The sequence below is a fragment of the Macaca nemestrina genome, chromosome 17, assembly GCF_043159975.1.
Source record: "Macaca nemestrina isolate mMacNem1 chromosome 17, mMacNem.hap1, whole genome shotgun sequence".
Taxonomy (NCBI): Eukaryota; Metazoa; Chordata; class Mammalia; order Primates; family Cercopithecidae; genus Macaca; species Macaca nemestrina.
This window is the reverse complement of record NC_092141.1, coordinates 89,556,629-89,582,353: the sequence shown is the minus strand read 5'-3', so window position 1 is coordinate 89,582,353 and position 25,725 is coordinate 89,556,629. Positions and strand designations below refer to the sequence as shown.

Below are 25,725 nucleotides of genomic sequence, written 5' to 3'. Positions count from 1 at the left end.
TTGCCACACTTGAGAAATAAAGGAAAAGAAGAGCCACCCGGTGATGGATATTTTTAATTAAAACATTCCATTTTCAGTAATGGCTGGTTCTCTCTGCTGAGTTCTAAAGGCTTTATTCTTGTGCTGTGCTCACAGCCTGACCAGCTTCTTCACATGCAGAGCACATATGTTCTGAGTTAGGTAGAAGGAAATCCTGTAACGGCGTTGCTCCGTGCAGTTCACATGGCTAAGGGGATATAGTTCTGCACAAGTGCAAGGACCCTGTGGAAAGCATTAGATTCCAAGAACACTGACAGAGAAAGTCCGCCTTTAATAGTAGAAAACGCTGGTATCAAACTCAAAACTCAAAGTTCATTTCCTACATTTAAAGAACTGCACAGCCGGGCACGGTGGCTCACGCCTGTAAAACGAGCACTTTGGGAGGCCGAGGCAGGTGGATCACGAGGTCAGGAATTCAAGACCAGCCTGGCCAACATGGTGAAACCCCGTCTCTACTCAAAATACAAAAATTAGCCGGGCGTGGTGGCAGGCACCTGTAATCCCAGCTACTTGGGAGGCTGAGGCAGGAGAATGGCGTGAACCCAGGAGGCAGAGGTTGTGGTAAGCAGAGACTGCGCCACTGCACTCCAGCCTGGGTAACAGAGCAAGACTCTGTCTCAAAACAAATAAATAATAAAGAAAGAACTAAATGCTTCCACTTCTATAAACCAGTATTTCTCAGATTATTTCTCAGATGTTTCAGTCTCAAGGTCCCTTTACACTCTTTAGAATTATGGAGGAGTCCAAAGACCCCTTTCCCAATTCTCACTACCAAATGTTACCATGTTATACACTGAAATGACGGTCTTCTCATTTGTATTAATTCATTTCAAATTAACAATAAAAAGCCTATTACAGGTTAACATAAATAACATTTTTATTCAAAATAAAACTATTTTCCCAAACAAAAAAATTTACTGAGAAGAGTGGCCATGTTTTTCATTGTTGCAAATCTCTTTACTGTCTGGTTAGGAATAGAAGTCACTGGATTCTCACCTTTGCAATTGTATTTAATCTGCTGCAATACATTGATTCAACTGAAGCACAGGAAGAAAATCCAGCATCACATATGGAGCTTCACGTGTATATGCAGTCTTTTGAAATAACTGTCAGCATTGTTTGATACACACCAAAACTCAACACGCTGTAGTTTGTTGGATAGGAAACTGTTTCAGCAGCTTTTTCATACTCTGTTACATTGAAACCCTCTGTCCTATCTGGCTTGAAGTGGCTCTTTACCCACACACGGTGTTGTAACAGCACGCACTGGTCATCTGGAAAGATGGGCTCACAGCTGTGCGGAGCTACTCCGCAGCATCAAACACGCCCAGCAAGGCCACCGCAGTCTCATCAGAACAGGCCTCAGGCGCTGGTAACCTCACAAGTTCACTGCGGACGATACAGGTTTTTTAAAATTCTAATTTAATTTACAGTTGAAAGCTCAATTTTTATCACTGGCAACAAATGCCATCAGTTGTTGTGGAAGACACAGGTTTTTTAAAATTCTAATTTAATTTACAGTTGAAAGCTCAATTTTTATCACTGGCAACAAATGCCATCAGTTGTTTTCCTTGAAGTGACAAGCTCACTTCATCCTGTCTGTTATTTTTTCAGGGAAAAGCAGCATTCTACAGGGAAAACTGACAGGCCCCGCCCAGATCCCACAAGGGCCTGTCCTTCAGCAACCAGCAGATCGCAGTCTGTGCAAAGGCACTCAGTGTGGTAAAAACACGTGCAGAAGGGCCCAGATTTGACAAAGGTAGTGTGTTTTTGTGGCCACTTAAGAGGCTATCATGGATGCAATGACTGGGTCAACTGGGAGCCACTAAGACTCCGACAGCACTGCCCGTCATTGCTCCTGTATCAGTGCAGATCTAGGCGCCGGGGAAACGCAGGCCTGTCCTAGCAACTGACCTCACAAACCGCCAAAAGGGTCCTGAAGACCCCCAGGATACTACAAGCACGGTTTGAGAACCGAACTACACTAAATTTGTAGGAATGTGAAGACATACTGCACCAAATTCTGTATTCATGGAAAGCATCACGGGAATACTTACAGGAAATGTTTCTAGGCACTCCTTGCCCAAATAAATCTCCCACTCTGTTAGGACACTAAATAATCATAGAGATAAGTGAAAATACAAAGTCCCAGCTTACTGAGATCCACCGGGCCACACAGAACAGGTAATGAGCTGCCCAACAAAAGTATCCCAAACGAGCCTGCCGAGCTGGGCGGCCATGTCCTGTTCCCTTCCCAGATGCACACAAATCCAGAACCTGTCGTCCCGCTGCCATCACACCCAGGGCAAGCCGCCAGCGCCTCGCCCCTGCACTAGAGCAGCCTCTGAGGACTCTTCTCCCTTCCACTCCTACCCCTACCATCCCTTACTCTAGTCTCTTCAATATAAAGCACATCACAACACCCCCTGCATGAAACCCCACAGCTGATCTCCAGCACACCTGAGTTTTATTTAGTTCCTTACCCAGGTCTGCAAGCCCAGGCACAATTTAGTCTAGGCCTCTCTCTTCTACCTAATCTACTGCTCTCCTCCTCACTCACAGCTACAGCCAAACTGGCCTTCTATTTCTGAACTAGGCCACACTCGCTCCAGCCTACTTCGAATGAGAGAGACAAATAAAACCCGGTGGGAAAAAGCAAAGCTGCACTGGGAGGGAAAAGTATAGCCAGTAATACAAATATAAGAGAAGAAAGAGAGCTGAGGACGAGTAAGCATCCATCACAAGAAGATAGACCCAAAGAAAGTAAAAGGAAGGAAGGATCCAAAGCTGACAGAATGAGAGCAAATATATAACAAAGAAGATCCACAAAGCCACAAGTTGGTTCCCTGAGAAGAACCAGCCTCTCATGCAGTGACTCTCGACCTGTATTTTATTATCACCCAATCTTTCCCCTAATCTTTTCCCTAATCCCCCTCCCATGAAATGTTGACATGGCAGGTATACGATGGATCTGTTTGTGCACTGCACACAATTCTGTACTTTATTCATAAAAAGCAACATTTTTGCTATCATCCCCATGCCTGCTCTAGTAAGACTAATCCAGAAAGAAAGGCCGGACACAGTGGCTCATGCCTGTAATCCTAGCACTTTGGGAGGCCAAGGCACGTGGATTGCCTGAGCTCAAGAGTTCGAGACCACCCTGGACAACAGGGTAAAACCCCGTCTCTACTAAAATTACAAAAATGAGCTGGGCATGGTGGTGTGCGCCTGTGGTCCCAGCTACTTGGGAAGCTGAGGCAGGAGAATTGCTTGAACCCAGGTGGCAGAGGTGGCAGTGAGCCAAGATCGCGCCACTGCACTACAGCCTGGGCGACAGAGCAACACTTCGTCCCCAAGAACAAAAGAAAAAAAGAAAGGAAGGAAAGAAAGAAGCAAAACTCCGTCTCCAAAAAAAAGAAAGAGAAGAAAGAAAGAAAGAAGAAGGAGAGGGGAGGGGAGGGGAGGGGAGGGGAGGAGAGGGGAGGGGAGGGGAGGGGAGGGGAGGGGAGGGGAGGGGAGGGGAGGGGAGGGGAGGGGAGGGGAGGGAGCCAGGCAGGCAAAACCACCGTACAGAATTCTAAAAGGGAGAACTATCCACATTGACAAGAGGTGACTTTGAACAACTTCAGGCCACTAAACTTTCGAAGTAACAAAGAAAAAGACAAGTTCCTAGAAAAACACAACTCACCAAAACTGACTCATAAAAGCATAGAAAACATGATAATCATTTTAGAAACAAATCATAATTTTTTTTTTTTTTTTTTTGAGACGGAGTCTTGCTCTGTCGCCCAGGCTGGAGTGCAGTGGTGCGATCTCGGCTCACTGCAAGCTCCGCCTCCCGGGTTCACGCCATTCTCCTGCCTCAGCCTCCCGAGTAGCTGGGACTACAGGCGCCCACAACCGCGCCCGGCTAATTTTTTTGTATTTTTAGTAGAGACGGGGTTTCACCGTGGTCTCGATCTCCTGACCTTGTGATCCGCCCGCCTCGGCCTCCCAAAGTGCTGGGATTACAGGCTTGAGCCACCGCGCCCGGCCACAAATCATAATTTTAAAAAATCATTCCACAGAGAAAACTCAAGACCCAGATGAGTAACCGGGAAGTTCTACAAATCTTGCTAAAAGCCAGAGGTAGAAAATAAATAGAAAAACACTCCCCAAACTCATATTTTTAGAATAGCATGACCTTGGTGTTAAAACCCAACAAAAACTGTACAGGAAAAAATTACAGGTCACTTACTTTAAACAAAAAGAGATACAAAAATATTAAACCAAACCCAGAAATGCATAAAAAGTGTAGACAGATTATACCTGAAATACAAGGCAGGCCCAACCATTAAAGACACTGTGTGTGCAAGCATGTGTGCACATCTGCGTGCCTCCTTCAACATGCTAACACCAGGCCCAACCATTAAAGACACTGTATGTGCACGCATGTGCGCATACCTGCATGCCTACTTTACCATGCTAACAAATTAAAGGAGAAAAAGCATATGATCATCTTGATAGATGCACAAAAAAGCATTTACTAAAATTCAATACCCACTCATTAAATAAACAATGCTTACAAGCAAGAAAGAAACCTTCCTTATCTGATGGAGACTGCTTAAGAAAAGTTAGCCAAAAAAAATCATATTTAATAGGATAAATGTGTTCCCCTTTGGGATAAGAAAAAAGTTAAGGATGCCCCCACATCTATTCAACACTAGTCCTGGTCAATATAGCACAGTTAAAAAAGAAAAAAAGAGAGAAAGTATAAAGATGGGGTAGGAGGGACTGTCATTATTTACAGAAGACTATGACTGTGTTTATAGAAATCCAAATAAATATGTGACAATTCAAATTAAAATATTCCATAAGGTTGCAGGATACAAATCAGTCGATTTAAAAAAAACAAAAACAAAAACTGTATACTGCATCCTATGCACCAGAACAAACAACACACAATTTCTAAGACCCATCAAAATAGCATTTTAAAATTCTGGGAATATATCTAACAAAAGTATCTGAGAATAAATCTATCAAGAGATGTGAAACACTTCTACATGAAAAATTAGAAAACTTAATATTGAAAAGATGTCAAGTTTCTGCCTAAATGATCTATGGACCTACAGATTTGATTAAATCACAATCAAAGCCTCAATATGTTTTTCTGCCTCTCAGTGGAACTTGACCCACCGATTTTAAAATTTCTATGGAAATGCAAAGGGACACAGGGAGTCAAGAAACTCTGGAGTATCCAAATGGGGAGATGTGCTTTTTCAGACCATCAGAAGCCACAGAGACCGGAGTGTGAAGCTGGCACACAGAGAAGCAACCCCCGGAACAGCACAAGGGGCCAGAAACAGACCCAGGCACGTCTCAGCCCTTGGTTCACACAAAGACGGCCTGCAGAGGAGTAATCACGGTCCCTGCAAGGGAAAGGAGCTGAGACAAATTAAAATTCATATGGAACAGAGCAAAATTGGGCCCTTACTTCATACCATATGCAAAGCCATTGCTGGATGGGCAATAGACTGGTGTAGTTATTAATACATTCTAATTATTCATCCCTAGGACTGCCCTGGGCACACGGGGACTGGCAGTCGCCCTCGTTACGGATCCCAAACATAAAAAACAAAACTATGAAGCTTTTAGGATATATTATGGGACAAAATCTTGACCTTAAAGTTGGAAAACATTTCAACACAAGCATAAAACACAGGGAAAGCACTTACACATTAAACTAGAATAGAACTACATATTTCTGTTTATCAAAAGAGACCATAAACAGACTGAAATATTGCATCGCAGAGAAGATATTTCACAGGAGAAGAAATGTGCCACATATAAACACATTTTAAAAGGACTTTATCCAGAATGTTTCAAGAATTCCTACAAATCAATAAGAAACAATACAACAGGAAAAGGGCAAAAATCCTCAACAGGTACATCACAAAAGATCCTAACCAAATCACCAGTAAGAATATGAAAAGGTCTGGCCGGGCGCGGTGGCTCAAGCATGTAATCCCAGCACTTTGGGAGGCCGAGACGGGCGGATCACGAGGTCAGGAGATCGAGAGCATCCTGGCTAACACGGTGAAACCCCGTCTCTACTAAAAAAAATACAAAAAAAGCTAGCTGGGCGAGGTGGCAGGCGCCTGTAGTCCCAGCTACTCGGGAGGCTGAGGCAGGAGAATGGCATGAACCCGGGAGGCGGAGCTTGCAGTGGGCCAAGATCGCGCCACTGCACTCCAGCCTGGGCGACAGAGCGAGACTCCGTCTCAAAAAAAAAAAAAAAAAAAAAAAAAAGAATATGAAAAGGTGGGCAATTTCATTAGTCATGAAGAAAATGAAAATCAAAAACAGAACTTGCATACAGAATCCAGCAATTCTGCCTCTGGGTATATTTATCCAAAGGGATTGAAATCAACATGTTCAAGACACATCTGCACACCCATGTTCATCGTAGCATGGTTCACAATAGCCGAGATATGGAATTTACCAAGGTTTCCAACAAAAAATGAGTGGATAGGCCAGACATGGTGGCTCAGAAGGCAGATCACCTGAGTTCAGGAGTTTGAGACCAACCTGGCCAACATGGTGAAACCCCATCTCTACAAAAAATACAAAAATTAGCCAGGCGTGGTGATGCACACCTGTAATCCCAGCTACTCAGGAAGCTGAGGCAGGAGAATTGCTTGACCCCAGGAGGTGGGGGTTGCAGTAAGCCGAGTTTACACCACTGCACTCCAGCCGGGGTGACGGAGCAAGACTCTGTCTCAAAAAATAAGAGTGGATAGAGAAAATATGATATACACGCACATGGAATACTACTCAGCCATTAAAAAAAAGAAGGAAATCCTATCATTTGCAACAACATGGATGAACCAGGAGGACATTATGTTAAGTGACGTAAGCCACAGAAAGACAAACACTACATGATGTCACTTACATAAGAAATCTAAAAAAACGAAACTCACAGAAGCAGAGTAGAATGGCGGCCACCAGAGGTTAGTGGGTGGAAGGGGTAGGGGAGATGTTGGTCAAAAGGCACAAGGTTTCAGTTGGACAGAGAGAATAAGTTCAGAGATCTACTATGCAGCATGCTGACTATAGTTAATAACACTACATATTTGAAAATTGCAAAGAGATTGTAAATGGTCTCAACACCAAAAAAAAAAAAAAAAAAAGACATATGTATGGTGATGGTTGTGTTGATGAGCTGGATTTAATCATTCCCCAATGTATGTATCTCCCAAAACATCACATTGTATCCCATAAATAAACACAACTTTTCAAAGTGGGGGGTGGGGGAAGAAAATTAAAAGTCATGATATAATACAAACCCACAGGAATGACCACGGTGAAAATGCGTAACAGTGTGGGCCAGAGTGCAGGGCAGCAGAAACAACCTCAGCTAAAACCCAACCTGTTTCCTACGCAGTGCCACTCCTAGGTAACTACCCCCCAAAAATCCACACAGAGGCTACCCAAAAGTCATATATAGAAATGTTTATAGCAGCTCTATTCATCATACACACACTGGGCAACCCAGGTTTTCGACACGGCCATTCAGTGGCTCACAACAACAGCAAGAATAACCGCGGTTACACAGGGCAACAGAATTTACCTCGGGTATCTTACAAGACAGAAAAGAGAACAGATACTATGATGATGTTTATATACGTTTCCACACCAGGCAAAGCTATATTACTTCGGGGATGCACACACAGCTGATCAAACTGTGAGAAAAGAAAAAGGCAAGGGAGTGCATGCTGCACCATCGGGGAGGGACTGCGGGGGAGGCCAGAGGGGCGAGCGGGGCTGCGACCACGGCGCGGTGAGGCGCCCTGACTGCACTCGACGAGATCCGTGTTGTTTCTGGATATTCCACCGCATTCCTTCTGTACACACAGCACATTCTCGAAGCTCACAAAGGTCGAGAACATTGCTGACGTGGCCCACGACCTGCTCGTGTTTTCATCCGGCAGACACGGAGCCACAGCTCCACACTGAGCATGTTCTGCAGGGCCTGCTTGCCAGCAAGCCCGTGGAACTCCACTCCGAGGAAAATGAACAGCTATCACACATGGCAAAACGTGAGAAAGGCCATGAGAAACATATCAGGTTAGTAGAGGAAAACTCAGACATTTGGGCCAGACCCTGAAGAGCTGCTGGTGATATCTGAACACTCAAACTCGGGACAGCCTTGGAGTAGAAGGAACGGACACCGGCGTCCCTGCGCGTGATGGGCAGGACAGGAAGGTGCAGCGCCTGGGACTGCTCTTCAGTTTCCGCCTGGCAGCTGGAGCACAGGCCCCGACGGCAGAGGGCGAGGAGAGAGGAGAGGGCTGGCACGCCCGGGGCCCTGCCCAGCCAGAGCCACACAGGCAGAAACAGCAAGGCGGGTTACCGGAGCACCACGCTGGCCCAAACTTTTTTGCTGCTTTTTCCTTTTAATTCTTTGTTACTTTTTTGAAACAGAAAATGAAGTGTTGAATTTTTGGCCAAATGGAAAGGGGAGTGAAAAACAGACACCCACATCTTTGAAGGCAACTTCCCCCAATCCATGACCTGTGATCATGACGCGGTTACTACATACAGGATCATGGGGCAGGCAGGAGGCACCAATCAGTCGAGAGACTCAATTTACCAAAATCTATGACAGCCCAAGTGTGGATTTTTGTCTCTCAGGCTCAATTTCAGAGAAAAATAGGCCTGTATAAAACTAGCATCTGTAGAGAGATCAGGATGGGCTGAAGTAGAAGTTAATATATGGCTTCCCAGTTGAACCAAACAATTAAATCTATGCCAGAAATGGGGGATTGATGCCCTCACAGACTCTCAGCATCCTGCCTGGCGTCCCCTCCATCTGCCTGGCTGCAGACCACCTTCCGACAAACTGCAAACAACATTATGACAGATGTGGAAACGTTAGCTCACAGCCACCGCTGAGAACGGGGCTCAGAAGACCTCGGAACAATATTCAATGCATTGTACTGAAGAATTCTGAGCACAGAGTGTACATACCTAAATTATAAGATGAAGCAGATTTAGAATGAGTATTTTTCATAAATACTACAAATTTTGAACCTCTAGCCACTACAGAATTGGTTAACAGGCATTCAAATACTTTAAAACTCAAACCAAAAATAATATAATTCCTAAATTAAGTATACCTCCAGGCTTGTCTTCATATTACACATTATAAAATCTAATCTATATATAAGTGGCTCCAAGTAGAATTCACTTTAAGAAGCAGCACTGTGCCTAAACTATGCAATTGCTTAAGGCCCATAAGCCTGAGCGTGGTAGCAGCACGCACATTCGGGACCACCCTAGGCAAGTGCTGTGCACGGTTCCCCCGGAGCTGCGTGACCCAGGGTCCCCCTCACGGGTGCAGCAGCCCTGTGTGCCTCCAGGGCACTGAGGAAAAAATAATAAAAAACCGGCCGGGCGCGGTGGCTCACGTATGTAATCCCAGCACTTTGGGAAGCCAAGGCAGACGGATCACGAGGTCAGGAGATCAAGACCATCCTGGCTAACACGGTGAAACCCCATCTCTACTAAAAATACAAAAAACTTAGCTAGGCATGGTGGCAGGTGCCTGTAGTCCCAGCCACTCAGGAGGCTAAGGCAGGAGAATTGCTTGAACCCAGGGGGCGGAGTTTGCAGTGAGCTGAGATCGCACCACTGCACTCTAGCCTGGGCAACAGAGCAAGACTCCGTCTCAAAAATAATAATAATAATAATAATAACAATAATAATAATAGGCCGGGCGCGGTGGCTCAAGCCTGTAATCCCAGCACTTTGGGAGGCCGAGACGGGCGGATCACGAGGTCAGGAGATCGAGACCATCCTGGCTAACACGGTGAAACCCCGTCTCTACTAAAAAATACAAAAAACTAGCCGGGCGAGGTGGCGGGCGCCTGTAGTCCCAGCTACTCGGGAGGCTGAGGCAGGAGAATGGCGTAAACCCGGGAGGCGGAGCTTGCAGTGAGCCGAGATCGCGCCACTGCACTCCAGCCTGGGTGACAGAGCCAGACTCCGTCTCAAAAAAAAAAAAAAATAAATAATAATAATAATAATAATAATAATAATAAACCAAAGCACTGGAACAAGAACAGGATATTATAAAACTAACCACATTCTTACATAATTTGGTTTTAAGTCAATTTCCAAATGGCACCCCTCCCCAGCTTTCTACAGCTATTCACATAAAAGCAAAGTCTCATTTTCTTTCAGAAAAGTGTAACAGAGTTGGGGGAAAGGATACAGAATCCAGTCATAGCCGGCTCATGCTCTTTCTATATTTTATGAATCCATACAAAAAATATGTGGCTTATCTTAAATGTTTGAACTCTGGTAACATCTTGCCAGTGAATACCCAACACATCTGAGGTCAATTTATTTTAATAAAGCCTCATGACTCACCAGCTAACACAGCCTTGGTTTAATTCAAGGATCAAAGCATAATTCCCATTTTCTCATGATAACAATGTTTCTAAGAGATACAGGCAGTAAACACATTGATGGCCTCCACATTCCATCCAGACGGGGCCATGAGGCTGAATTCTGCGGCTGGCCAGTCTCTGATAAGGGGAAGCCCCGAGGAAGTCGAAAGGGGAAAAGTTGTGGGAAAAACGAAGCATGGGGAAAGGACTTTCTTTTTTTTTTTTTTTTTTTGAGACGGAGTCTCACGCTGTTGCCCAGGCTGGAGTGCAGTGGCGCGATCGCGGCTCACTGCAAGCTCCACCTCCCGGGTTCCCGCCATTCTCCTGCCTCAGCCTCCTGAGTAGCTGGGACTACAGGCGCCCGCCACCGCGCCCGGCTATTTTTTTTTTTTTGTATTTTTAGTAGAGACGGGGTTTCACTGTGGTCTCGATCTCCTGAACTTGTGATCCGCCTGCCTCGGCCTCCCAAAGTGCTGGGATTACAGGCTTGAGCCACCGCGCCCGGCCGGAAAGGACTTTCTCTGCCATTTTATTGAGACGTGGTAAACAGAGTAACACGTAAAGGGAAAATCACACTCCTGGCAGAGTCTTCCCTCCATCCACAGATGAGGATGCTGCAGGTTTCTATAGCAGTAGTCCTCTTTGTTCTAGGTGGTCAGGAGAATTTCCACAGGGCTTTTTCCCAAAAGAATTCCACTCATCTTGAAAGGCAGTTATTTATGAGTCACCTTATAAGGTTTAAATTATTATTTTTTACATTTTTTTTTTTAGCTCCCCTGAGTTCTGACCTTAAGAGCTCAAAGAAAAATTCCGCACTTCACAATCCTCCTCTGAAACCCCCAGGTTTCTCTAGAGCTCTCAGTAAAAATCCAACACACAGAAACTAAACTCCATCCAAGTGCAATTCAAGGCAGGATACTGATTCCCCTTCCCAGCTTAGAAAGAACTCAGCACTCAGAGGAAAACATTCAAGATAGAAGTGGGGGTCTCCTCGGCCTGGCTGAGCCCGCACTGCCTGGCTCCAGCTCCCTGCTCGGTCCCCATGTGCCATGCCCTTGACGTCTCAGAGCAGGCCCCACAGCCAGGGCTGGGAGCAAACAACCAACAGCACCTTCCCCGCCTGCAACCACAGGCAGCTGCCCGAGGACAGGAGGCAGAGGGTGACCACTGCAGAGCTGGGGGACACCCTCCGCCACCGCCTCAGTGACATGGACACCTGAGCAAAGGTCTCTTTCTCCACTCACCATGGGCCAAATAAGAGCATGCTGGGTACCCCTTTCCTCCTCCTGACCAGCGGCAGGGCTGGAGGCAGCTGCACCTCATACCGTCGGAGAGCTGATTCCGGGGGCGCTTCCTGTTTCTACTCCGCGATAGCTTTCCTCAGGGGAACCCGGAGCACCTTCCAGAGATGCCCTTGTTACTCCCCCTCATTACCGGGTTGGGGGGCCAGTGGATTATCCTCACAGTACAGATGAAGACTGAAGGCAAGAGGCGGGGCGGCTCCCGGAAGCACAGGTGCTGGGCCCAGAGGTGGCACAGGCTCCTGCCAGCCCTCAAGAGGCCTCCACCAGCTCACAAGGCCCCACGCAGGACAGGCCTCAGGAAGAGGCAGTGCACAGCCAGGCATGGTGGCTCACACCTATAATCCCAGCACTTTGGGAGGCTGAGGCGTGCAGATCACTTGAGGTCAGGAGTTTGAGACCAGCCTGGCCAACATGGCAAAACCCCGTCTCTACTAAATGTAGAAAAATTCGCCTGGCATGATGGTGCGTGCCTGTAATCCCAGCTACTCGGGAGGCTGAGGCAGAAGAGAATCACTTGAACCCAGGAAGCAGAGGCTGCACTGAGCCGTGATCACGCCACTGCACTCCAGCCTGGGCAACAGAGCAAGACTCCGTCTCAGGAAGAAAAAAAAAAGAGGAAAGAGGCAGTGGACAGGGACCACAGTTAGTATTTTCTAACGTACAGCTTGGTTGACAACTGCCTTTATGTGTACTGAAAGTATAACTGAGAATATTTAGCCAGGCATGGTGGCACATGCCTGGGGTCCCAGCTACTCAGGAGGCTGAAGTGGGAGGATTGCTTGAACCTGGGAGGCGAAAGTTGCAGTGAGCCAAGATCACACCACTGCTCTCTGTCAAGCCTGGGCGACAGAGTGGGACCCTGTCTCAAAAAAAAAAAAGGATAATAGAGGCTTAAAATTGTGAAAAATTTTTCTAATAGATTTAAAACAGCCCATTTGTCCTCTGTCACCCTCACACTTAAGCATATGTGTCAGATGCACACATGTATGTGCGATCAGAGAGGGCCGTGCAGCTCAGGGGAGCAGGATCTGCATCCACAGTCTAATTGTTCAGGGAACAGAAAAGAAGTGGTTCCAACCTGCTGGGCCTGCACTCAGGGACTTGGCAACAGCACCCCTTCAGATATTCGCATCAATCACAGTATACACGCATCCTTACCCTACTTCACAGGAAACTGATGTTCTGAGTGTTTAAAGGCTCAACCCATCTAAGTCCACAAGCCAGGAATCGGCTGAGCTGTCCTCTGAATCCAGTCCACCTAGTACCCATGCTTCCACCACAAGCATCTTCCCAGCAACACAGAAATCCCATGACATCCTGAGAGGGGCCATTTAGTTCCTCCTGGAATGTTCAATGAGTGAAATGAGGCTGTCGCATGGCGGCATCCACTTGCAGCTGGTCCTCAGAAGCCATAGTCGGAGCTCTCCCTCTCTAGTGCCCAGGGAGGCACTTCTCAGCCTGAAAAAGAGTATCCAAGTTCCTCCAGAGCCTTCTCTCTCCTTCAACTTCCCCAGCTCTCTGCAGCTCTCCCTAAGGGGCACTGCTTCCAGGCCTCTCAGGGTCCTAGATCACTCCCCTTGGCCACCACTTCTCAGGTGTGCTCTGTGAATGCAGCTCAAAATAGAACGTCCCGAAGAAAATCAGATGCTCCATGAGCCGTCTCCGCTTCAGAGAATAACAGGGATCCACTGGCCCAATGTGCAGTCTCCACTGCAGAGAATAACAGGGATCCACAGGCCCGAAAATGGACAATGATTAAAGCCACCACATACACAGGGGCTTTCACAGGAATGGCTAAATGTTTATCTGCATTTACACAATTGATGGGAAAAATAAAGGGGGAAGGAAGGAAGGGAGGAAGAAAGCAAGGGAGGAAGGGAGCAAGGGAGAGAAAGGGGAGACTAAATGCAAGACTTTCCAAGTACCTCTGTTACATTTTACCACAATCTACCAGCATGTCATCCTTTCAAGGGTGGGGTAAACCATGAGTCTTTCATCTACATCAGTACCTGTCCTTCCCAACTTTGTATCACCAGCACTCAGTAATCACGCCTTCCAAATCTGTATCCAACACACTGATGAAAATGATGAACAGGAAAGGTTTAATCACAGAGCCCCAAGTCACACTTCCAAGGGGACCTTCCTCGAGGTTGAAAGAGGAACAAAATAATCCTCAGGATATGGGTGGCCACAGATTCACCTAGTATGAAAGGCCACACAGGCTAGGCATGGTGGCTCATGCCTGCAATCCCAGCACTTTAGGAGGCTGACGTGGGAGGACCACTTTAGCTCAGAAGTTTGAGACCAGCCTGGGCAACATAGGGAGACCCCCATCTCTACAAAAAATAAAAATAAAAAATTAGCCAGGTATGGTGGCATGCACCTGTGGTCCCAGCTACTCGGGAGGCTGAGGTGGGAAGTTTGCTGGAGCTGAGGAGTTCGAGGCTACAGTGAACTGTGATCATGCCACTGCACTCCACCCCAGGCAACAGAGCAAGACCCTGTCTCCAAAACAAAAAACAACCAAAAAAAACCCCACACGGGTCACTTTTCACTGTTTTACTTACAAGTGGACAAAGGGCATAAACAATTAAAAGTAATGAAACTGACCCATAAACATATGTAAAAATGTTCAACTACACTAATAATCAAAAAGCATAATTAAAACAATGAAATGGTCAAGTGTCTACTTAATTGCAAAGATATTTTTGAATGGCAATGCACAGGGCTGGCAACCGAGCCAGAAAAAAAGCCTCCCTCAGACCCCACGAGCGGGCACATAAAACGGGACACGCTTTCCAAAGAGCAATTCTGCAAAACGCGCCAATTCCCCTAAAGGCGATTTATTATTTATCCAGTTACTTATATCACTTCCACAAACCACACTGAGAAAATAACCAGAAATCTGAACAAAGATGTATACACTGCCTCATCATGTTAGTTATAATATTGAAAAATCAGAAACAACCTAAATGTCTGATAGCACAAAAGTGGTTACATTATAGGTACTTCCCAATAATAAAATATATGCGTGTATTTCCAAAGAGTCTCCTGAAGAAGGAGATGAGATCAGGAACCGCGCCTGACTGTGAGGAAGCCACGTTTGCACATAGTAATTAGCCCTTTCTCTTCTAAGTAGTTCTAAGTCAATTATTTTAAAATTCTAGTTCTCTTGCTAAATACAGAAGCAAAGCGCCCGTGACAGATGCCGTGCTGAGGCTCCTCTTCCTAGGCAGCACTGCATCAGGAGCGATCCCACACTCAGAATCCTTGGAATGAGAAGTAGAAAGGGGAGAAGTTAATCCCAGAACTTCAAAAAGACCTGCACTGAAATCCTCAACTCTAGTAAATGACACTTAACGACCCCACATGCAGATTTTTAAGAACATGGCTTACAAAAAAGGTTGAACTTTCTCATTCACATGGATCCCAGACCCCCTGGAAATATCTTAATTTGCTCTCTTCGTTTAAAAGAATAGTCCTTGGGCAAGGCCAGCAGGTTCACAGTGATGTGGCTGTAAGACTCCGCCTCTGGGACAGAGAAATGACTACCTCCTGTTCCTCACCTCCAGCTCTCCTGACAGCTTCCCTGGGCTTCAGTCAGGGGTGAAGTGTTGTTGTGGCAAAAACCTCTTGCCATAAAGATTAGGAAGGGCCGGAGTGGTGGCTCACGCCTGTAATCCCAGCACTTTGGGAGGCCAAGGCAGGCGGATCACCTGAGATCGGGAGTTCAAAACCAGCCTGACCAACATCGAGAAACCCCGTCTCTACTAATAGCACAAAATTAGTCAGGGTGGTGGCACATGCCTGTAATCCCTGCTACTCGGGAGGCTGAGGCAAGAGAATCGCTTGAACCCAGGAGGTGGAGGTTGAGGTGAGCCAAGATCGCACCATTACACTCCAGCCTGGGCAACAAGAACGAAACTCCATCTCAAAATAAATAAATAAATAAATAAATAAATAAATAAATAAATAAATAAAAGATCAGGAAGGGATCCACAAAGTCCTTGAGGCCCTCCCTCGGGCAAAGCGCAGAGGCTCAGATCCCGTATGTAAACAACAACCCAGAGGACCTGCGCTGAGTGCAATGCAGAGTACCTGTGTAAGGTGGTTATAAGTTGCAAGGGGACAAAACAAGTAAGGAGAGTTGCAAGGGGACAAAGCTAAACCCTAAAATTACTGCTACCGCATGAACTTCAAACGCGTCCAGGACCCCCCAGGGAGGCTGGCAGGCGAGGAGAGAGGATGGTTCCCTTCCCAGATGCCGGCCGCCCCCACGCCCTCCCGCTTCCTTCTGCTCCCAGGCCCCCGCACTGTGCACCTAGCAGCGGTGCCAGCAAGCGCCAGGCTGTGTCCCTACCTCAGTGGCCCAAGCCCCAGCTCACTGGGCCCCTTCTCTAGCCATCTAGATTTTAGTAACTCCAGCCTCTTCTATTTGTTCCCCCAGCCCTAGCGGCAGCGGCTGCCTCCTGCAGTTACCATCTCAGCCAAGGTTTCCTTTTCGCCCTTTCAGCCCCTCGAACGCCTGTAAAACCAATTCCCTACCTCAATCCCCTTGGTTGAGAAACCCGGTGTGTTCTCTGTCTTCTTTACTGGATCTTGGTGGATACACCTTCTAATGCTTCAACTCAAAGAGAAAAGACACACATAAATCAGAAGCCACAGAGCCCACGGAAAGCAGCCACGTCTGTCCTGCTGTTTGGCCATGCTGGGAAGCGGGACAGTTTGTGTTGGTCAGAAATCACGACTGCAAGATATCCCTCTCTTCCCTCAGCGCTCACACCACTTGGGAGACATTCAGGCCTGAGTTCAGGGGACCTTCTGCAAACTACTTCACCTCTCAAGCCTTCAATTTCCTCCCTTGAAACTCAGGACCAAAGCAGTGCCAACAATGCAATGACTGTTGACATCTGGAGTGAAATGTGCCGCCTCCGCCCCACCCGCACCACTCACTCATGGAAGATCCTTCACTCCACACTAAACAACCCAGCTCCCGACTGCAGTTCCTCAGATGACAGTTCGCATCCCTTTACTATCTCAGCCACGCACCTTGAATAAACTCCAATGTAACGTGCAATCTTTTTAAACAGGGCGCTGTTTAAAGACAGCTCAAGAGCAGAGAGGCTACCTCTGCCTCAGTCTGGAAGCTGTACTCTATTCACACAGCTAGAAGCCCACAGCCAGGGTCTGATGCATTTGGCTTCACAGCACATCCCAGTGTCAGGCCATATTTTGCCTTCAATCAACTAAAATAACCTAAACATGTTTTCACAAGCGTAAGAGTGTTCAAACTGACACTGCTTCATTAAGCGTAGGTCTTCCAGATTACAAAGAAAGCCCATTCTGCATCTTAGCGATTCACCCTCTCCCTCTAGGAGGGCTGCAGGTCCAAGGCCCTTTGAAGAGAATGGCACTGGAGATGAGCAAGCTGCTGAAACACAGCACTGAGAAGCCTGGCTCCAGAGCTGGACCGGCAGCTTCCACACAGCGTGACACGCTGGCCATGACACCCTGCTGCTACCTCTTTATCTATTGCTTGATGAAAAGTGTTGACTGTACACTTACCCAATTCTTCAATGACTTATGTCGAAAGCATTGTAAATAAGCTGGAGAGTCGGGCGCAATGGCTCACGCCTCTAATGCCAGCACTTCGGGAGGCCGAGGCAGGAGGATTGCTTGAACCCAGGAGTTCAAGACAAGCCTGGGCCACATAGGGAGACCCTAGCTCTACAAAAAAATTTAAAACTTGCCAGGTGTGGTGGCATGCACCTGTAGTACCAGCTGTCCTCAAAGTCTAAAGGAAAACATGACTCTAGAATTCCATCCCTAGGGAAAATACCTTTCAAGAATGACAGCTGAGGCCGGGTGTGGTGGCTCATGCCTATAATCACAGCACTTTGGGAGGCCAGGTCAGAAGGATCGCCTGAAGTCAGGAGTTCAAGATTAGCCTGATCAACATGGTGAAACCCCATCTCTACTAAAAATACAAAATTAGCCAGACATGGTGGTGCATGCCTGTAATTTCAGCTACTTGGGAGGCTGAGGCAGGCGAATCATTTGAACCTGGGAGGCAGAGGTTGCAGTGAGCTGAGATAGCACCACTGCACTCCAGCCTGGGCAACAAGAGCAAAGCTGCATCTCAAAAAAAAAAAAAAAGAATTATGACTGAATAAAGATATTTTCAGAGGCCAGGCATGGGAGCTCACGCCTGTAATCCCAGCATTTTGGGAGGCCGAGGCAGGTGGATCACCTAAGCCCATGAGTTCGAGACAAGCCTGGGCCACAGGGCAAAACCCCACCTCTACAAAAAATATAAAAACTTAGCTGGCTATGGTGGTACACACCTGTTGTCCCATCTACACAAGAGTCTGAGGTGGGAGGATCGCTTGAACCCAGGAGGTAGAGGTTGCAGTGAGCCAAGGTCACGCCACTGTACTCTAGCCTGGACAACAGAGCAAGACCCTGTCTCAAAAAAACAAAAACAAACAAACAAAAAGAGATATTTTCAGACTAACGAAGTGAATGCGGCATCAGTAGACTATCATGAGAAAAGAATTCTGAAATCTTTCAGTCAAAGTAGGCGGCCCCATAGGGAAGTTCTGAGATGCTAAAGGAAAGGAGAGCGAAGAGTCAAAAGTATGTGCCTCAGCCTGAAAGAACAATGACTGTCAAAAACAAGGATGGTAACTTGGGGTGCTAAAAAATAAAATACTGTACACAGCAATACTCACATATAAGAAACAAATGGATTAAATAATTTCCTAAGTCTTGGATTGTCTAAGAAAAGAATAGATCGTAACGGACGTTATACCATTTTCAGTATTCCTACTATAATTTCTAAGAAACTATTACAAGAGAAAAACAGTGCACTGCTTCAAAAATAGTAAAAGGAAAGAAATTAAATATTTTCAATCCATAAAAAGACATTTTAAAAAAACAGTACAGGAAGGATAAATAGAAAGCACAAAAGAGATGGCAGATTTAGGCCCCAATGTAGACTATGTGCTCCAACTGAAAGACAAAAATCATCAGACTGATCTGTTTTAATCCAACTACAAGCTGTTTACAGGAGACATATGAACAATATAAGGCTACAGAAGTGTTGACTTACATAAAAGGACAAATAAACAAGACTGACACTAACCAAGAGAAAACTAGTGTAACTATCCTGAGACAAAACAGACTGTAAGGCAAAAGGTTTCATTAGGGATAAAGAGTCACTTTACAACAATATAGACTCAACTCACCAGGAAGATACAACAGGTTTACAACAATATGGCCTCAAAATATAAATGAAGCACAAATGGACAGAGAATTATGTCTAAATATGTCTAATAAGGAGAATTAGACGTATTTACAATGATAGTGAGAAGTGTTGATATACCTCTCTGTTACTGATAGACAAAGTCAAAAAAATCAGTAAAGTATAAATGATTTGTACACCACAAATAAAATATTTGACTTAATGGACACATATAAAAGGTGGCACCAACAGCTGTACACATGCATCGTGTTCAAGTATACAGGGAACATTTACAAAAACTCACCACAGGCCCATAAGGCACAGAGCAGCTGAAATTCCAAGCATGTGCATGCATGCACGCGTGTGCACACAGCGGTGCAACCTACATCATCCGCAACACGAGGGGGCGCCATTCGCACACAGCAATGGAGTGGATGGCTCCCCCTACAGACGTGCAGTGCACCTGCTACCGCCCTGCTGACACAGATGTCTTTCGATCAAAATGCAATTAAGAAATCAAAAATAAATCCTAGGAAAAGTCTTCTATGTTTAAAAATTACAACACTTTTAAATAATAAATTGATCAAGTCAAAATAAAATTTAGAGAATAATTTGAACTGAACAAAAATAGTGTATATCCAGCCAGGCATGGTGGTTCATGCCTATAATCCCAGCACTTTGGGAGGCCAAGGCGGGAGGAGCCAGGAGTTCAAGACCAGCCTTGGCAACACAGGGAGACCTCATATCTAAAATAAATAAATAATAAATAAATAAATTTGTTTTTAAAAACTACTACTTGTTGAATGCCACTAAGCATTTACATTTTTTTTTTTTTTTTTTTTTTTTTTTTTTTTTTTTTTGAGATGGAGTCTCGCTCTGTCGCCCGGGCTGGAGTGCAGTGGCCCGATCTCAGCTCACTGCAAGCTCCGCCTCCCGGGTTTACGCCATTCTCCTGCCTCAGCCTCCCGAATAGCTGGGACTACAGGCGCCCGCCACCTCGCCCGGCTAGTTTTTTGTATTTTTTTTAGTAGAGACGGGGTTTCACCGTGTTAGCCAGGATGGTCTCGATCTCCTGACCTCGTGATCCGCCCACCTCGGCCTCCCAGAGTGCTGGGATTACAGGCTTGAGCCACCGCGCCCGGCAGCATTTACATTTTTAAATGTTAAGTGCATACATTAGAAAAGACAATTGGTGGCCGGGTGCGGTGGCTCAAGCCTGTAATCCCAGCACTTTGGGAGGCCGAGACGGGCGGATCACGAGGTCAGGAGATCGAGAGACGATCCCGGCTAACACGGTGAAACCCCGTCTCTACTAAAAAATACAAAAAAAAACTAGCCAGGCGAGGTGGCGGGCGCCTGTAGTCCCAGCTACTCGGGAGGCTGAGGCAGGAGAATGGCGTAAACCCGGGAGGCGGAGCTTGCAGTGAGCTGAGATCAGGCCACTGCACTCCAGCCTGGGTGACAGAGCAAGACTCCCTCTCAAAAAAAAAAAGAAAAGACAATTGGTGGCCGGGCGTAGTGGCTCAAGCCTGTAATCCCAGCACTTTGGGAAGCCGAGACGGGCGGATCATGAGGTCAGGAGATCGAGACCATCCTGGCTAACACGGTGAAACCCCGTCTCTACTAAAAAATACAAAACACCAGCCGGGCGAGGTGGCGGGTGCCTGTAGTCCCAGCTACTCAGGAGGCTGAGGCAGGAGAATGGTGTAAACCCGGGAGGTGGAGCTTGCACTACATTCCAGCCTGAGAGCCTGGGTGACAGAATGAGACTCCATCTCAAAAAAAAAAAAGAAAAGAAAAGAAAAGACAATTGGCTGAAAACTAGTAAGGTAAGTACTCATCTCAAGAATCTCCCCCTCAAGAATGTGGGAAAGGCAATAAAACAAACGCAAGGGAAGTAGAAAGAAGAAAATAATAAGATATAAAATAAACTAGGGGGCCAAGAATGGTGGCTCACATCCGTAATCCCAGCATTTTGGGAGGCCAGGGCAGGAGGATCACTGGAGCCCAAGGAGTTCCAAGATGAGCCTAAGAAACATAAGGAGACCCTGTCTCTACAAAAAATAATAATAAATAAATAAATAAAAATTTAAATAAGCTGGGCGTGGTGGCACACATCTGTAGTCCCAGTTACTTGGGAGGCTAAGCGGGGAAGATCACTTGAGCCCAAGAGTTCAAGGCTGCAGTGAGCCGTGATCGCAACACTGCACTCCAGCCTGGATGACAAAGCAAGATCTTGTCTCAAAAAAACCAAAACAAAAAAAAAGAGTGGACACACAAATCTCAATGTCAGGAATAAAAAGGAAACATTACTACAATCCCATTGACTTTAAAAAGACCATAAGAGGATGTTACAAACAACTTGATGCCTATAAATTTGAAACCTAGATGAAATCAACAAAGTCTTCTTAAAATGTAACTTACCAAAACTGACTCAAAAAGGAAAAAAAAAAATTAAAAGCTTAAATCAGAACTTTAAAAACTTTTTTACAAACAACACTTTAGGATTACATGACTTCACGGGCAAGTTCTACCAGGCATTTGTGGAACAATTTATTCCCAGCCTGGACACGAACTCTCGGGAACTCAAGAACTGACATGAAGCCCAAACCTTCCCCAGACCCAGGCATGTGGGCAGATAGCTGTAGGGCTGACTCTCGCAGCCCTGCTGCCCTGGAAATGCACCAGTTAAGATAAACGGGGAAGGCTGCTGCTAGGAGCTGATTCTCCACCTGGGTTCCCATGAGCCTTCTGATCTGTGGATGTCCTGGAGTAGAGGTGTAAGGTGGCCTCATGATTAGAATGACAGTCAAGACCAGCATGAAACCACAGCTGGTTCCTCTGCATCCACACCCCTCACATAACTGCATCCCATCCCCAGCAGCCTTACACACTCTTCAGGATCAAGGGGGCAGGAAGCTGTGTGCATGGCTGCCGGGGCTCCTGATGACATGGAGATATCATGAATGCTGCATATAAAGCAATAGATAAAAATAATTTTTATTCTTATATACCTACCAAATAACATGCTAAAAGCTTAAATTTTTTAAAGGTGCCTCTTAGGACAGCATCAAAATAATATCAAGTACTTAAAAGAATTCCAACAAAAGATGGGCAACACCTCTACAGGGAAAAGTATATAACTTAATTCAGGGAAATTAAAGAAGACCTATCTAAATAAGAGATATGCCACGCATGTGGACCAGAAGTCTCAGTTCTGAAAAGGTATCAAATCTGTCCAAATTGATGTATAGGCTCAATGCAATCCCAATCAAATACCCCCCAAATTTTCTTTCTTTGAACTCGACAAGCTAATTGTTAAACCTATAAGAAGAACAAAAGAACAAGAATAACCAAGACATTCTCAAGAAAAACAAGTGCTTCCTTCACACGATATTTTATAAAGCCCTAGTAATTAAAGCAGACGCAGTGGTGCTAGGGCTGACCAATGACACCAGCAGATCAATGGGATAAACAGAAAGTCCCAAACAGACCTACACTGGTCACTTGGCCTATGACAGAGCACTGCAACTGAGGAAGAAGGATGAGCTTTTCACAAAAATCTACTAAAACAACTAGATATCCACATGGGAAACTAGATCCCTACCTTAAACCATACACAAAGTTTATACAAAACGTAAATGGGAAAGAAAAAGCATAAAGCCATAATAGACAATATCAGAGATTACCTTCATGCCATCAAGGGAGAGAGTTCCTAAACAAGATGCAAAAAAAGCACTGACCTTAAAAGGAACAGACTGATTATCAGACCACATTAAAATGGAGAATGTCAAAAGACCCCATAAGGAACGTGAAAAAACAAGCCTCCGAGTAGAAAGATTTTGGAATTCGGTTTTGGTTTTGGTTTTTTAGAGACAGGGTCTCACTCTGTCACCCAGGCTGGAGTGTGCTGGTGCGATCTCGGCTCACTGCAGCCGGAACTGCTGGGATCAAGCCATCCTCCTGCCTCAGCCTCCCAAGCAGCTGAGACTGCAGATGCGCACTACCATGCCCGGCTAATTTTTTTTTTTTTTTTTTTTTTTTTTTGGTAGAGATGGGGTTTCACTATGTTGCCCAGGCTGGGAGGTATTTATAATGCACATTCAATATATGTAAAAGCTCCTAAAATCAGTAAGAAAAACACAACTCAACAGAAAACTGGGGGAAAGACTTCAACAGGCATTTTAAAAAAAAAAGAGAAGAAGAAAATATACAGTGATCTTATATCTTATGCCTGCTTATGTGTCCCAGAATATATGAGGATGCTCACTTCTCCCAGGAGTTTGAGACCAGTCTGGGCAACATGGCAAAACCCCATCTCTACAAAAAAATACAAAGAAAAAGAAGCCGGGTGTGATGGCACCTGGCTGTAGTCCCAGTTACTTGGGAGGCTGAGGTGGGAAGATCACCTGACGGCGGGAGGTCGAGGCTGCAGTGAGCCATGATGGTGCCACTGCACTCCAACCTGGGTGACAGAGTGAGACTCTCTCTAAATAAATAAATAATGCTAATTTCAACATTGTTCAGCAGTAGAATGGATAAGTAAATTGTGATATATACATGAAATGAGATATTACATAGAAGTAAACAACAGATATTCAACCACCTGATTCTTTGTTTAAAAAAGAATTTAAAACAGTTACTCTACGCCTACAGCATACCCAAATGTTTTTCTCAACCCACCTGATTCTTATCAATACGATACTGAGAAAAGAAGCAAACCACGAAAAACTGAAGTACAGTTTTTAAAGATGCACGCATAGGTAGGAAAACCATTAAGAAAAGTGAAGAGGCTGGGCATAGTGGCTCAGGCCTATAATCCCAGCACTTTGGGAGGCCAAGGCAGGCAGATTGCTTGAGCTCAGGAGTTTGAGACCAGCCTGGGCAACATGATGAAGCCCTGTCTCTAGAAAAAATACAAAAATTAGCTTGGTGTGGTGGTGTGCACCTGTAGTCTCAGTTACCTGGGAAGCTGAGGTGAGAGGATCAATTGAGCCCAGGAGGCTGAGGCTGCAGTGAGCGATGATCACACCACCTCACTCCAATCTGGGAGACAGAATGATACCCCATCTCAAAAGAAAAGTGAAGAAATAATTATTGCCAATAAAAGGAAGAAAAGTATTTGCCTCTTGAAGAAAAGGAGTAACTGTGATCAAGGTGCAACACATAAAGAACTCCTAGGGTACTGAAATATTCTGTATCTTGACTGGGCTGGGGGAACACATGTTTTTATAAATACTGATGGAACTGTAAATAGATGTTTTCTATACTCTTTACTTCCTAATTTTAAAAAAGAAAGAAATCAAATCAGACTAGAAAGGACCTTCTTAAACAAAATAGCTAAATGAAAAGAACAATTAGACCATTTTCTATAGGACTTGAACAATTATTAACACCAGAAGAGGATTTCTGTATAATTAACTAAATCTTTAAGGTAGCGAGCCAAATCCGGCACTCTAGCACTACATGACTGAGTGCCCAATTTAGATCTGTAACACCAAAACAGGAGGATTTTATCCTTAAATCCTCTTACGTGTTTAACAATTATTTCCGTTTCAACCTCTGACCTACCTGGCTTTATAAAGCCCAAATGAAATGCAAATGTTTCTATCAGAGAAAGGAGAAACTCTAAATCTAGCCTTGTAAATTAGTTGTCTAGGGATTATGAAAGCTGAACTCTTCCAAACTTTAATCTGTACTATTAATGTGATATACCAATGTAATCTTAGATATTAATTTCGTGTGAAAGTTGGAAAGTGAAACTCCACTGGAGGGGGAAAATTAGGTTCAGTGAAAGAACAACTCATTAATACATAACAACTTATTAACTGCAAAGAATAAACCATCAGGCCGAGCACGATGGCTCATGCCTGTAATCCCAGCACTTTGGGAGGCCGAGGTAGGCAGATCACTTGAGGTCAGGGGTTTGAGACCAGCCTGCCCAACATGGTAAAACCCCGTCTGTACTAAAAATGCAAAAATTAGCCAGGCATGGTGGTGGATACCCGTAGCCCCAGATGTTCAGGAGGCTGAGGCAGGAGAATCGCTTGAACCCAGAAGGCGGAGGTTGCAGTGAGCAGAGATCGCACCATTGCACTCCAGCCTGGGCCACAGAGTGAGACTCCGTCTCAAAAAAAAAAAAAAAAAAATCAACAATCAGCTACTCTAACCTACTTAATAAAAGGTGATCTCGTCGTGTCATTCATCTATCTAGCACTTTCTTTCATTTGCCCCTTCTATATCATACTTAGGGGGACTGCCACTTCCAGGAAGAGATGGACTAAGTAGTAGTAACAGCCTAGCCCTTCCACCATACACAACTAGAAAACTGAACACAATACATAAAACACTTCTTCAGGCATTGAACAACGTGTCATACAGGAATGTGGCCCCTGAGAGAGGGAAGACAAATGAGGTGTGCCCCATGACACAAGAGCTTTCTGCGTGGAGACAGGGGCCTGTGCAGACCATGACAGTCACTGAGCTGAGGAGAGAGAGATCTGAATTCATGACGGCCAGAACAGCCAGAACAAGAGTGGCAAGTAACGAGGAGACAGCCACAAGGAGGAGGCGGAAACGGAGCTGGGCCCCTTGAGTCCCTGTCTGAATACGAGGCAGGGCGTGCTGCTGGTTAGACTCCAGGAGGCCAGGTAAAGAGCAACCACAGGGGAAGGAGAAGCGGAACAGAGTGAGACACATTCAAGCT

The 25,725-nt window shown here is 45.5% G+C and overlaps 1 protein-coding gene across 4 annotated transcripts in view; it reads right to left on the bottom strand.

Annotated features, from left to right (window-relative positions):
* LOC105469284 (regulatory associated protein of MTOR complex 1) overlaps nt 1-25,725 on the bottom strand; it is a 413,056-nt gene that overhangs the window by 368,078 nt on the left and 19,253 nt on the right. The window contains exon 1 of one of the 4 annotated variants that reach the window (XM_011720146.3): nt 7,649-9,363. The exons of the other annotated variants lie outside the window; for them this stretch is intronic. The gene's annotated coding sequence lies outside the window, so the exon portion shown is untranslated. Of the gene's footprint in view, nt 1-7,648; nt 9,364-25,725 lie in introns of those variants that run through there. 4 annotated transcript variants of the gene reach the window in all.